The 12,825-nt window shown below is 30.7% G+C and overlaps 1 protein-coding gene across 1 annotated transcript in view; it reads left to right on the plus strand.

Annotated features, from left to right (window-relative positions):
- The window catches only part of LOC123654217 (calcyphosin-like protein), a 65,491-nt gene that overhangs the window by 27,163 nt on the left and 25,503 nt on the right, over window positions 1–12,825 (plus strand). The window lies entirely within an intron of this gene.

Genomic DNA, 12,825 nt, shown 5'->3' on the forward strand with positions numbered 1-12,825 from the left:
GAACCTCTTTTTTATAAAGTAAATTTTCTAATGAATTGTATCTGGTGCAAAAGGTTTACTATTAATGAATATATTCGAATAGGGCTTTATAGTAAATATAATTATATCTATATAAAATATAATAATAATATGTTAATAATAAACTGTATGACACCAAGGAAAATTTATTAAAAGCTTTGAATGCAATAAGGTTTTTGTATTTGTATAAATAACCTATTGAGATGTTTCTTAAGCCGAAATGTAGTTGTCTATACCGGTTTCTTTTGCATCTCTTACTGTATACCAAGATTTTATTACATCAGATTAACTTATTCTACTAGCCAAAAAAAACGACATTAATGAAGATTCCATTCTGTATATTTTATTAGCTTGTTATTTAAATTTTTTGAACATAAAACAATATCAAAATATTCGAGAAACCTTTTGAACCACAAGAAGTAATAAAATTTGTAGTACCACCCCCAAATTTTATGACTTCGGTCGTTGAACCTAGGGGTGCATTATGGTGATCAATGGTTACTTACACACTCAATGCAATATGAAAGTAATGTTAGGTCAAATTTGTAATTTGATTCTTAATTTAGTTAACAAAAATAAAAGTTATAATAATAAAAAATAAATGCACAAAAATTCACGAAACAATAATTTATTAAATAATGAAATTTATCCTGTGCAGAAAAAGCAACACATCATCGCTCTACAAAGTTCCATACATAAAATACAGGGACTCCACACAACAACCGCTAGTAAAAATAACGTTATGTCCGTAAATTGTTTCCAAACATTGACAAGAGACAAAAAGTGGGGATAGAACCATGGGCATCTATCATAAATAGATAAATATGGCCTTTTTCTTAGAGAAGCCATGTACAGACTACACCCAAAATCAAGCCGTTCACGAACACGCCTTGGTTTAATCTTTTTAGGTAATCGCTTTTTAGGATCTTTATCAGCAATATGTAACAAATAGTTTGTAATTGCATATTTTTCTAATATAGTTTTAATCTTTTTTACTCCTCTCATTGACATGCACCTTAGTCTTACACGTCTCGCTGTAGCAGACGCACCACTGTTTTCTATAGCTGATTTTAAATGACGAGCCAGCAGGTTGGGATTATTTTTCATAGCTTTGAGAGTGTTATAAGCTTGTTTAGGATCGGAAGCAATTTTCGCAACTGAACTTAATACACCAATACCAGCAGTTATTCCTAGTTTGCCGATATCTATTGCCGATTCAGCTGCTAACATGAAATCACTAGAATCACGGTTAATTTTCTTTTCAATTTTTTTTTCTTCTCTCAGTCTTTTTTTTCTGCGTTCACGATATTCTTTATTAAATTTTTTCAATATAATCGCACTAAGTTTGGCGTCTTTGATTTGCATTTTTCGTCTCGTTTTTTCATATTCTGGCTTACAGATACATTTTGCTTTGCCTGATTTGGTTGAGCGATTCATTAATGCAGATTCACGGTCACATATCGGAACGCCACAATGACACGGTTTAAAGGGCTTCTTAATTATGTTTTGATTTTTTGTCGACGCTACTTTGTTTATATTTCGACTCTTTTCAGAACAAATTAAACTGCCACACGTACAGGGACTTTTCACAGTTGAAGTCTTAGGTTTAGAACTACCTAATAACTTGCCTAAAGTTTTCCCGACTTTTGATCCCTTCGCTTCTACTTTTATATGAGCACCAGTTTTATGTTTTTTACAATGACATATACGACATTGACATGTTTCCTTATAAGATTTGGGTAGTTTAGTTTTTGCATTTGATTTTTTCGTACTTAATTTTGTAACATTGTCAACAACTTCCTTTTTATTTATAATATTGTAGTCATCAGAGTTTAATTGCATTTCAAAAAGAGGTTTTCTCTTTTCGTCTCCGCTACACACGTTGTCAATATCCTTATGAAAGTTAAACATATCTCTAATCCTATTCGTGAGATGTTTCTTTTCAAGTGATAAGAGGATATTATTTTCTCGTTGAGGAATTGAACGATCACCTGCCGCTTTAAGTAACTCTACTTTATTTAATTTTATACCACAAGAGTCGCAATAATCACAGTACTTCTGCCATTTACTGTGTTTTTTATCATTTAAAGCCTTTTTAGATTTGTTATATTTTGAAGTCTCGGTGGCAAAATTATAATTAGGTATTGTATCAACAAAATGAACTCTCAGAGGAGGTGTAGTTAATTTTTTTGTTTTGATTTTTTGTACTTTTTCTTGACAGTATGTACATAAATTTTCACCTTTCTTACCCATTTTTTTTATTGCATGTTGCTGAGAAGCACCAAAAATCTTAGTATCGGGCATTTGTTTTGCAGATTTTGAACCTTGCTTAAAATGATTATTCTTTTTCGAATTTCTTTTTTGCTCAAGTCGCAATGCAACAGTTGGATATATTTTATGTTTTTCAATTGAAGAATATAAATTGCACTTACTGTCACATTTATTACCTAATTTGAGACTTTTTGATTTCTTCATTTTTATATTTCGATTAACAAGTTGCTGTTTTATGGGTCTTCGGTCACTATTAGAACTTCTGATAAGATGTTCACAGCATAAATTACAGGTTGTTTTATGTTTTTTAATGTCAGTCTCATTCTCATTGTTAGAATTTACAATTTCTTTATTATTAGTATTTATTAAGTCATTATCTTTTGGTTTTTTGAAAAATAGAGAAGCACATTTGCATAAAATTCTTTTATAGAGGCTAATTTTATGTTGTATCTCATTGTCATTCAAGAGACTTTTATTGAAATTTATGTTTCTTTTACTCTTTTTCTTATGTAATTTTTTACCACGACTTATCTTCTGATCATGCTCTATTTTATTTTTATTAAAAAGAATATCTTGCACTGGCACTATTGTTTTACTACTAGTCTTTTTAAATTTAGAAGGTGCATATGGAAGTAACGTCTCCATTTCGGTTAAGTTTATAATATCTTGCTTACATAGACACATTTCGTGTGGTAAATTGGAGTTTTTATTTCCTTTTAAATATTTCTTCTTTATTTGGGTCCTCACAGATCTGACTGTAGAATTAGAGTTTTTTATTTCTTTCTTCGCTTTATGTTGAACAGTTACCATTCTTACTTCAAACATTTGAGGGTATTGCAGAGGTTGACCGAGGTAATTAAAATTTTTCCTCCCGTACTTTGAGTGTGCATTCTTTTGTAACTTAAATGTGCAGAAACACCTATTTAGTTTATTCTGAACTTCTGATGTTTTATCTTCAGTTTTAATTATCTTTGCTTGAGATCCACGATTACGAATATAAGCCGACCTGGTACTTATATTTTTATGATTGATATAATCATTATACCTATTTACTGTTACACTTTCAGGTAGTTTTAGTTTTTTATGATCGCTGACTTTAGATGAAAAGGTATTTACTTTTGGAGCATTTTGTTTGTAAAATTCTATGTTGAAACTTATATTAGATCCAATTTTAACAGCTTGCTTATCTAAATTTAGGTTATATTCTAGTAATCGATTATGTTGTTCAGAAATTTGTTCTGGAAATGTTGTTATTAAACTTTTATTGCCATGTTTCGTAGAAATGTCTGTAAGTCTTTGATTTTTGTTCGTATAAGTTTTCTTATGTTCTTGAGATTTAGTTTTTGGACCTTGTAACTTTTTTGATTTTGATTTGACTTTATCAGTAGCAGATAGTTTAGACATCTGTACCTGTTTACTCAAATTTCTTTTTTTAATACGCTTCTCACATTCGTAGGGATCACATTTTCCAGGTACGCATACATTTGGCTCACACTCATAAGGTAATAATTCTTTTGGCATTGAAATATTTTGATTAACTCGACATGGTATCATTTCAGGTTCAATAGTTGTACAATGTTTATTTACTATCTGCATTTTATTTTTTTGTTTGTCTACTTTACGTATTTTGAAAACACATAAACATTTATTCAAAAAAGTAGGTGTCTTCATTTTCTTATCATTTGTATTTTTGTTTTTCTTTTCATCTATTTGTGTAGGTTTTCTTTTTTGTATGCTATGTTCTCTGAATTCTGGACAATTCGATTCCACACATGCTTGTTTTTGAAACTTTTTATTTTTTAATATACAGAAACATCGTTTTATAATTGAAGAATCGGTCCTTGTCAGTTGAGATTTAGTTTTTAAAAACTTGGCTTGCTGTCTAACTTCGAATTTTGTCGCCTTATCTCTATTGAAGGTGTGATGGTTCTTACGATTACTCAGTCTTTCAGAAATATTGTGTTTATAGAACTCGATATTAAAATTAACATTAGATCCTATTCTAACAGCCCGTTTCCCTAGTTTTGCTGGTACTCTCTTTCTAGGTTCAACTTTATTGAGATATTTTGATTGATTTAGTTTCGTCTTAGTTTTTGGTTTTGCCTTTGTCATTGTACCAGCACTACTTTTGTTTTCTAAAAAGTTAGTGCTTCCAAAATCTTTATGCCGTCTTTGCATAATTCTTTGTACGCATTCAACAGGATTACATTCACCTGGTACACATGTCTGTGGCTCACATTCGTAAGGTAATAAAATAGTTCTTATGCGCGGTCTTTGAGTTTCTATCCCAATAGTTGAGGTATTTTTCTTTAATGCTATTTGTTTTTCTTCTTTAGATTTTCGTTCAATTTTCTTTAAGCCTAAAGTACAAAAGCATCGTTTTAAACGTGAATTATTATTCACCATTGTTGATAGAGATGTAACTTTTATAGGTCTTTCTTTAAACTGAACCTGTTTATGTTTCCGATTTTGTTCTTTACAATTAGTATCCTTTTCTTGTTTTAATTGTTTGAATTTAATGTCTTTACATTTTGGTTGTTTATTGATATCAAGCCCAACATCATTTTTATTTTTGTAAAATTCAATATTAAATTCAAAACTGGAGCCTATTTTTACTTTTTGCACAGAATGTGATTCCTTATTGTCATTATTATATGCATTTATATTGTAATTTTTATCGAATGTTACTTGCGTTTTATGTTTTCTTTTTTTTTGTGGCCTAGTTGCACTACTTACAGAATATTTTTTAGGACTTTTAGTCAAACTTGCAACTTCTTTGTAATCCCGTTGTTTTCTTCGTATTTTCATAATCTTTTCACACTGGTAGGGGTCACACTGGTATGGAATACAAATATTAGGCTCACATTCATACAACTTCAGGTTATTTAATTGGGGTTTTTCTTTTTCTGTCATTACGCTTTTAGTACTTAAGTTATTCCCTTGATTTTTCTTCTTTTCCTTTATTTGTACTTTTGAAACACTTGAATGTTGATTACGCAGTTGTAGTGTACAAAAGCAACGCTTTAAAAAGTGTTTGTCTTCAGCGAAACGATTTTTTTTACGAATCTGATTTACCTGAGATTTTTGTGAAAGAGTTACTATTGCGTCATTTTTAGATAACTTCTTGTTATTTCTTTCTTTGTGCTTACTTTCCTTCGATTTTAAGTGTATTTGTTGACGAGACGGAAACATTTTATATTTAGGCAACTTATCTTTATAAAATTCTATATTAAAACTAAAATTGGAGCCAATCTTTACAACTTGTCGATTGGCATTTAGAATCGACGATTGAGAAAAACTTTTCTTTTTTATATCTCTAATATTTTTTCTGTTTTTCAATTGCGTTTTCATGTTTCTTGTTGCAATCGGAGCACTATTGTTTGAAATAGATCGCATATAATTTGTTTTATCTGTGACAGATGCTTTTGACATTTTGTTATATTTTTTTCTTTTTAATACTTCGTAACATTTATATGGATTACATTCCCCTGGTGTGCACATTCCAAGTTCACATTCGTAAGGATAATGCCGATGATCATCTAGCTTGATAACATTTTGAGTATTCATTTTCTTGTGTACAAGCGGTGCTTTATGGATATGGATGCCCTCTTTTTGTGTAGCAAAAGGTTTCATAGATTTAAAAAAACATAGGCATTTGTTTAAAAATGTAGATTTATTATTTAAATGCGTGTTGACATTTTCCATTTTAAAATCCTTAAGTTGCGTCACACAAAAACATCTTTTTGTGGAAGACCTTGTCATAGTCGAAGCAGTTTCTGAGGACTTAATAACTCCTGTATCTTTATTTCTCATTAATATAGAATCAGGCAATACTTTTTTATTTATGTTTCTTTCTACAGCTGTTGCCATTTTATCAGAATGTGTGATTTCTTTTAAATACTTAGGCACAGGTGTTACTCCTGAAGATTCTTTTCCATTTTTAAAAAACTCTATGTTAAAACTAAAACTCGAACCCACTCGTACTACTTGTCTTGAGGGTTTCAAGGTGTTATAATCAAAAGGTTCCCTGGAAAACATGAGTTGACTATGTATTGGTTTCACCTTCATCAAGTAACTTTTTTGCGTTCCTTTAGAAATATTTCCAACAGTTAGACTCGATGCAGACCTTCTTGCTAGTATTGTATCTACACCAGATTCTTTAGTATGTTTATGAAACTTTCTTCTTTTCATTATTTCTAAACATTGGTATGGGTCACAGTAGCCTGGATTACATATATATGGTTCACATTCATATGGTTTTAAAGAATGTGCCTTATTAACAAGTTTGAATGTAGTATTTTGTGCTCTGTTTATAGTAGTCGCTGTCTTTAAGCTTGGATTCACAGAATTGGGCACTTTATTCTGCAAATTCTTGTTCTTTAAGGACAGTCTGCCTTTTTTTTGCAATTTCAATGTGCAAAAACATCTTTTTATCACGGGTACAGTTTCTGAAGATTTGTGGGCTACTTCGTTGATTGTCAAGTGTGATTGCCGATTATTATATCTATTACGTCCTGTCCCTATATTCTTTAACTTTTTTGGTTTATTTTTGCGCTGTTTGACCAGTTCAGTTTCAAATAAATTTTGTGACTCAAATAAATTATTTTTGTGTTTTCCACTTTTTATTGATGACGACGTAGTTTTACTGAACTCTATATTAAAACTGAAGCTAGAACCTACTTTAGCAGATGATTTATCATATTTAGACAGATCTTTAGTACTTTTTAAAAAACTTTTTGTTTGTTTTTTAGAAATATTTTTATTGTCTAATTGTAAATTCATTGTGCAAAAACAGTGTTTAAAATATTGACTTAATTTTGATACTTCCATTTGTCTTAAGCACATAACTTTGTCGTCAACAAAACTAGACGTTGACATCCGTTTATCAGCACTTACAGAATCAAAAATACAAGTTTGTGTGTGCTTTCTTGTAACCGAAAAACATTCTTGGAATGTATTTGGCTGCAGGTAATTTTGGCTTAACTTATTCTTAAGCATTTTATTACCTAAAAATATTGGTTCAGCGTTCCAGCCGATTTTATTTCTACTGAATGTCGTTTTGTAACTCAAAAATGGACTAACTTCTGTTATCGCTGTATTTATTGTATATTCTCTAGAAAATGTAGAAGGATGTTCTAACTTAGATAATATTTGTTCCTTACGATGTTTTTGCAAATTTAATGTGCAAAAGCATCTTTTTACTAAGTGACCAGTCATAGTTTTTTTAGGCAATTTCTTTTCTTCTTTTATTTGTGTATTTACATTTGCAACGTTTAATTTATTCATTTTTCTTGTCTTATTTTTCTGATCTGCACTAAACCTTTGTTTCGTTTTCGGTTCGAAATTTGCTTTAATATTAACTTCCTTACTCGGTGCGTTTTTTTTAACGAATTCAATATTAAAACTAAATGTAGAACCAATTTTAACAGCTTGATTTCTATCAGATGTATGTTTTCTAAATTTACTTACAAATTTATTAGTATTTACTAAAGCCTTACGATCTTTTGAATGAGGTTTGAATTGGGTATTAACAGTTTTAATAGCTATTCTAGAATTTGTAGTACTTGAAACAGTTACTTTTTGTGCAGATTCTGTAATCGAACCAGTTTCTTTTAAATGTTTGTAACGTTTATTTATATGTCCTAAGCATTTATAAGGATCACATGCTCCAGGTATACAAACAAAAGGTTCGCATTCAAATGCTTTTAAAGGCTTATCATTCTTCGTTTTAGTGCTTTTAGTAGACATTAAGACAACGTTTGAATGCATATTACTACCAACATCAGTTCCAGTTGTATGAACTGTTTTTCTTTTAGTTTTAATATTCTTTTTTTCTTGTAATTTGAGTGTACAAAAACATCTTTTGAGAGTAGTACCAATTCCAGAATTTTTTCGCAAATATTTATTTCGAGGTGTAGTTTTTACATACTTTTGTTTAATTACTTTTTCACGTGATGTCGAACGAACCGCTTGTGGCGACTTATTTATATTAACAGGGCTTAACGAATATGGATATTTGGTTCGGTGAAATTCCAAATTAAAACTAAAAGTTGATCCAACTCGAACAACTTGGCGGTCACTTTTATCTGTAAGGGTGCTGCTTATAGTTTTTGCTTTCATATTTTTTAATTCTTTCAATCTGTTTTTAAGTCTTTTACTTTTTTTAGAAATTGTAGATTTCTTAACTTTTACTAAATTGGGTTTTAAAGATGGTGGTTTGATTGAAGTTGAACTGGAAACAAACTTTTTTTTTCCAATATAAGATATTTTAGAAGGACAATCACACTGTACCGAGTGTTGTTTAGTCTTTACTTTTCTTTTAGTTATTAACTTTATACATTCATAAGGGTCGCATATTTCTGGTTCACACACGCCAGGTTCACATTCATACGGAAGCAATAACCGCTTTTCTTTTGATTTATTTTGTCGTGTTTTTTCGAATTGAACGATTTTTGGAGTATTGTAATAAGTACTCGTTTCAAAATTCTTTAGATTTCTTCTCTTAGATTCAGTCATATTACATCTGTTATTTACTTTACAGTCCACAGGTTCACATAGAGGAGTACTTACAGAATTTAAAGTCATTATAGATTTTTCAGTAGTCATAATTTCTTTCTTCACTATTGTATCTGCCTTATTCTTATTTCTTTTAAATTTTAATTTTATAGGACAAATGCACCGCTTTGAATTATCTTCACCTACTATCGTGTTCTTCTTTAGAGGTTCTAATCTTATTTGTGACCGACGTTGACGTTTGCGTACATTTTTATTATTATTTTTAATGTCTGATCCTTTTGAGTTATTAGGTGTCCCATGTAAACTGACTCGAGACATACTTTGAGATGGTTCACTTACATTTTTATAAAATTCTATATTAAACGAAAAAGAAGATCCTATTCGAACAACTTGTTTGCGACTCTCAGGTGTAACGTTTTCCGTTTTTGCTTTTGAATAAATATGCAGTCCTTGTTTACGTGGACGATGTAGAAGTATATTAGATTTCTTGATCTTTGTTTTATTTTTCACAGCAGGAACAGGTTTAAAGGTATCTGATTTTACATTTTGACTTTTATGTTTCGATTTTGTTTTACATTTACAAAGATAATATTTTTTTTTCTTGTCTTCTTTAATTCTTAACTTTTGTTCTTTTTTCGATGATTTTTTATCTTTATGAACGTCGCGATTTTGCAACGTACCAGAAATTTCACGAGTTTGCTTTGCACGTAATATAGGCTTTTGTTTGTTTACAGAAGGCCTAAACGTATTTAATTCCTTTGATTGTATTTTAATACTGGGATTAATAAATGGTACTCCTATTTCTTTGTCTTTCGTAATAATGCTACTTTTCTTAACGATATCAAGTTTCGGTTTCAAATGGCGAGAGCCTATTTGCTTTAACTTATAATAACAATCTTCTGGGATACAGAAATCTTCAAAACAGTCAGGGTCACAATTCCAATCTTTTAAAATTTTTTTTCTCTCCAGATCTTCTTTAAATTTACTTAAAGAGTCTTTTTTTATCTGCGATATCAAGTCTTGTTTCGAACATTCACATGCTTGTTTACTAATAGTTTTTGGGTTTTCTCGTAATTTCGTTTGGGCTTTTTTTGACTTTATCCTATTTTTAGTTTTAGTTACTTTTTCCGGCGACCTTTTAGATTTTAGATGTATTTTTTCTTGTAATTTTACATTTGCTTCACTTACTTTTTTGACAGCTTCCATCATTTTATTTTTTAACTGCGTTTTAGATTGTTTTAAGTTTTCGATCGATGAACGCGCTAATGTGCTAATCTTTTTCGGCCTCTGGTTTATTTCTCCATCAGTAGTCGGCATAAAATCCGCATGAGATATGGGATGTAATGTGCTCAGTTTTTTTGGCTTTATATTGGACGAAAGCAAACCGCTAAATTTAAACGTACACGTGCATGGATCAGATTTTATGTGTTTTGCTTTAAACCTTACTCCTCTTTTTCTGCTATGCCCAATTCTTTCTCTTGTATGGATACCCCTATATGCACCGGGATAGGTACGTTTAAGTCCATGTTTATCTCTAGATTTATACCCTAAACTTAATTTGGAAGAACAACTACAACAACTACAGCAAATACTTAATTCTTTTGATTCAATTTTTTTGCCTTTATCTACTAAATTTACTAATTCCAAAATTGCATCAGAATGTTCTTGGTGTCTTAATTTGTTCGTAGATTGTTTTCTATGAGGCTTAGACCCCGACTTAATATCAAGGCTAATTGTACTACTAGACAGTAGTTGTGCCTTAATATCATCGTAAACAGCTCTTGTTCTGACGAGTTTTTCGAGAAGCTTACTTTCACGGAGTGGAATATACTTTCCATAATAAAGGCGATCGATTCGAGACCCCTCTGATATGATTTGTCTCAAAGACGAACGATCTGACTCACTTCTGTACACACACGATGTGCAGGAGCAGCTTTGATCACCGAAATCACTAATGTCGGTTGTCTTCATGTTGTGTTGCTTTTTCTAATTACGAATACTACAATAACAACGATTTTAAATCTGATCCACTGAACATAATTTCCAAATCACCGTTTAGCGCAAGACATATAACATTTTCTTACACCTGAAAATTTAATTATTATTACAGACATTTAATTATTAGACGTTATAACTTAAATACTGTATACAAAATTAAAATACTGTAAAAGAAATTTTTATTTGAAAATAAAACAAAAATAATAAATTATCAGATCTATGCATAGGTTTATTTGAACGAAGATTTTCATTTTAAAAACTCCTAAATCTTAATAATTATATTATACGTTTATTAGAGTGATAATAAATTGTTTGATTACTAAGTTTTAAAAGGCTTACTAAACAAAAACGGATACAAAATACTTCGACATTTTTCGTCAGAAGTACAATACATAAAGTTATCGTCAGCTTTTCAACATTTTAGACATCGTCTTCAAGAGAAGACGAAATAGATAACAAAAATGTATGTTTATACAAGGAAAAAACGACAAGCCGCGAAATTTGAAACTACCAATTAATGACAATTTCAAATATTATTGACAGTTAAAGTTAAAAGTTCGCTAACTGCCAGTTATATTTAAAAAGAGTAAAAACCCAGTAATATATATAAATTAGTATTTAATAAATCATAAAAAAATAGTTTTTTAATAAAAATTAAACTTTTTGCAATTTGCGACAGAATCGTTTAATTGGAGATTAATAAAAAACTCTTTTGTAGATATCGTAAGTATCTTGAAAGTTGTAGTAGATTTATTCATCAAGGAGGTTAGTGACTTGTGAGACACCTGCGTGACAGGTTGCACAAAAGTTGGGTCCCGAAACAATCTTACCTTGTATAAAGTTTGTAACTTATATCCAAACAATATTTTCTTAGAGAACAAACACAACAAGCACAACACTACAATTTCACTACAAGTACACTTTAAAAGTAAGTGATAAATTAGTTATTCCGCGAGTTTAAAACAAAACTCCGCGCGTCACGAACCAACTCCCACACTCGAGCAGTTCTATGAAACTAAACTAACGGACGCAAGAGGCAAACACGTTGCACCGTTCGTAAAGCGATTTATTTTTTAGTTTTAATTCTTATAGCGCCATCTATACGATAACCCACTAATCGAAACAGTACATTAAAACGCCACCTAGTGATACATAGACAGACCATTTTAAAGCAAAATTAACTTTGAAATGATCTTCACGATAAAAAATAGATGGCGCTGTAATGAACATTATCGTCAGAGTAAAATTTTAAAGAATGAAATAAAAAAATAATAAAATTTACTGTAATCTAATCTATATCTACTTGTTTTTTTTAACCGACTTTTGGAAGTCGAGGAAAGGAGGACGTGAGAATTCAGCTGTATTTTTTTTTAATGTATGTTACATCGGAACTTTTGACCGGGTGGACCGATTTCGACAAAATTTTTTTTAATCGAAAGGTGGTGTGTGTCAATTGGTTCCATTTAAATTTATTTAAGATCTAACAACTACTTGTCGAGTTATATGTAATAATGCGTTTTTACTTGCCGCTTTTTTCGTCGACGTTGTATTATACCGCATAACTTTCTACTGGATGTACCGATTTTGATAATTCTTTTTTTGTTGGAAAGGGGCTAGCCAGATCTGATGATGGGATCCCAGAGCAATCGAGGGAAACTCTCGAAAATCCGCAATAACTTTTTACTGGGTGTACCGATTTTGTTAATTTTTTATTTAATCGAAAGGTAATGTTTATCATGTGGTCACATATAAATTTTATCGTGATCCGATAACTATTTTTTGAGTAATCTTTTATAACGCGTAGTTACTTGACTATTTTTTAGTCTATCTACGTTGTATTACTCGTCGATGTAATTGAAGTCGGTTTTTTTTTCGTTTGTGAGCAAACACAATTATTTTATTGTAACTAGAGCGACAAACAAGCGTATGGCTCACCTAATGGTAAGCGATTACCTTTAGCTGTGATCTTCTGTAAGGTAAAGGTATGGCTACCCCAGTCGGGGTGCTCCATATTTTGAGCAG

The sequence above is a fragment of the Melitaea cinxia genome, chromosome 6, assembly GCF_905220565.1.
Source record: "Melitaea cinxia chromosome 6, ilMelCinx1.1, whole genome shotgun sequence".
NCBI lineage: Eukaryota > Metazoa > Arthropoda > Insecta > Lepidoptera > Nymphalidae > Melitaea > Melitaea cinxia.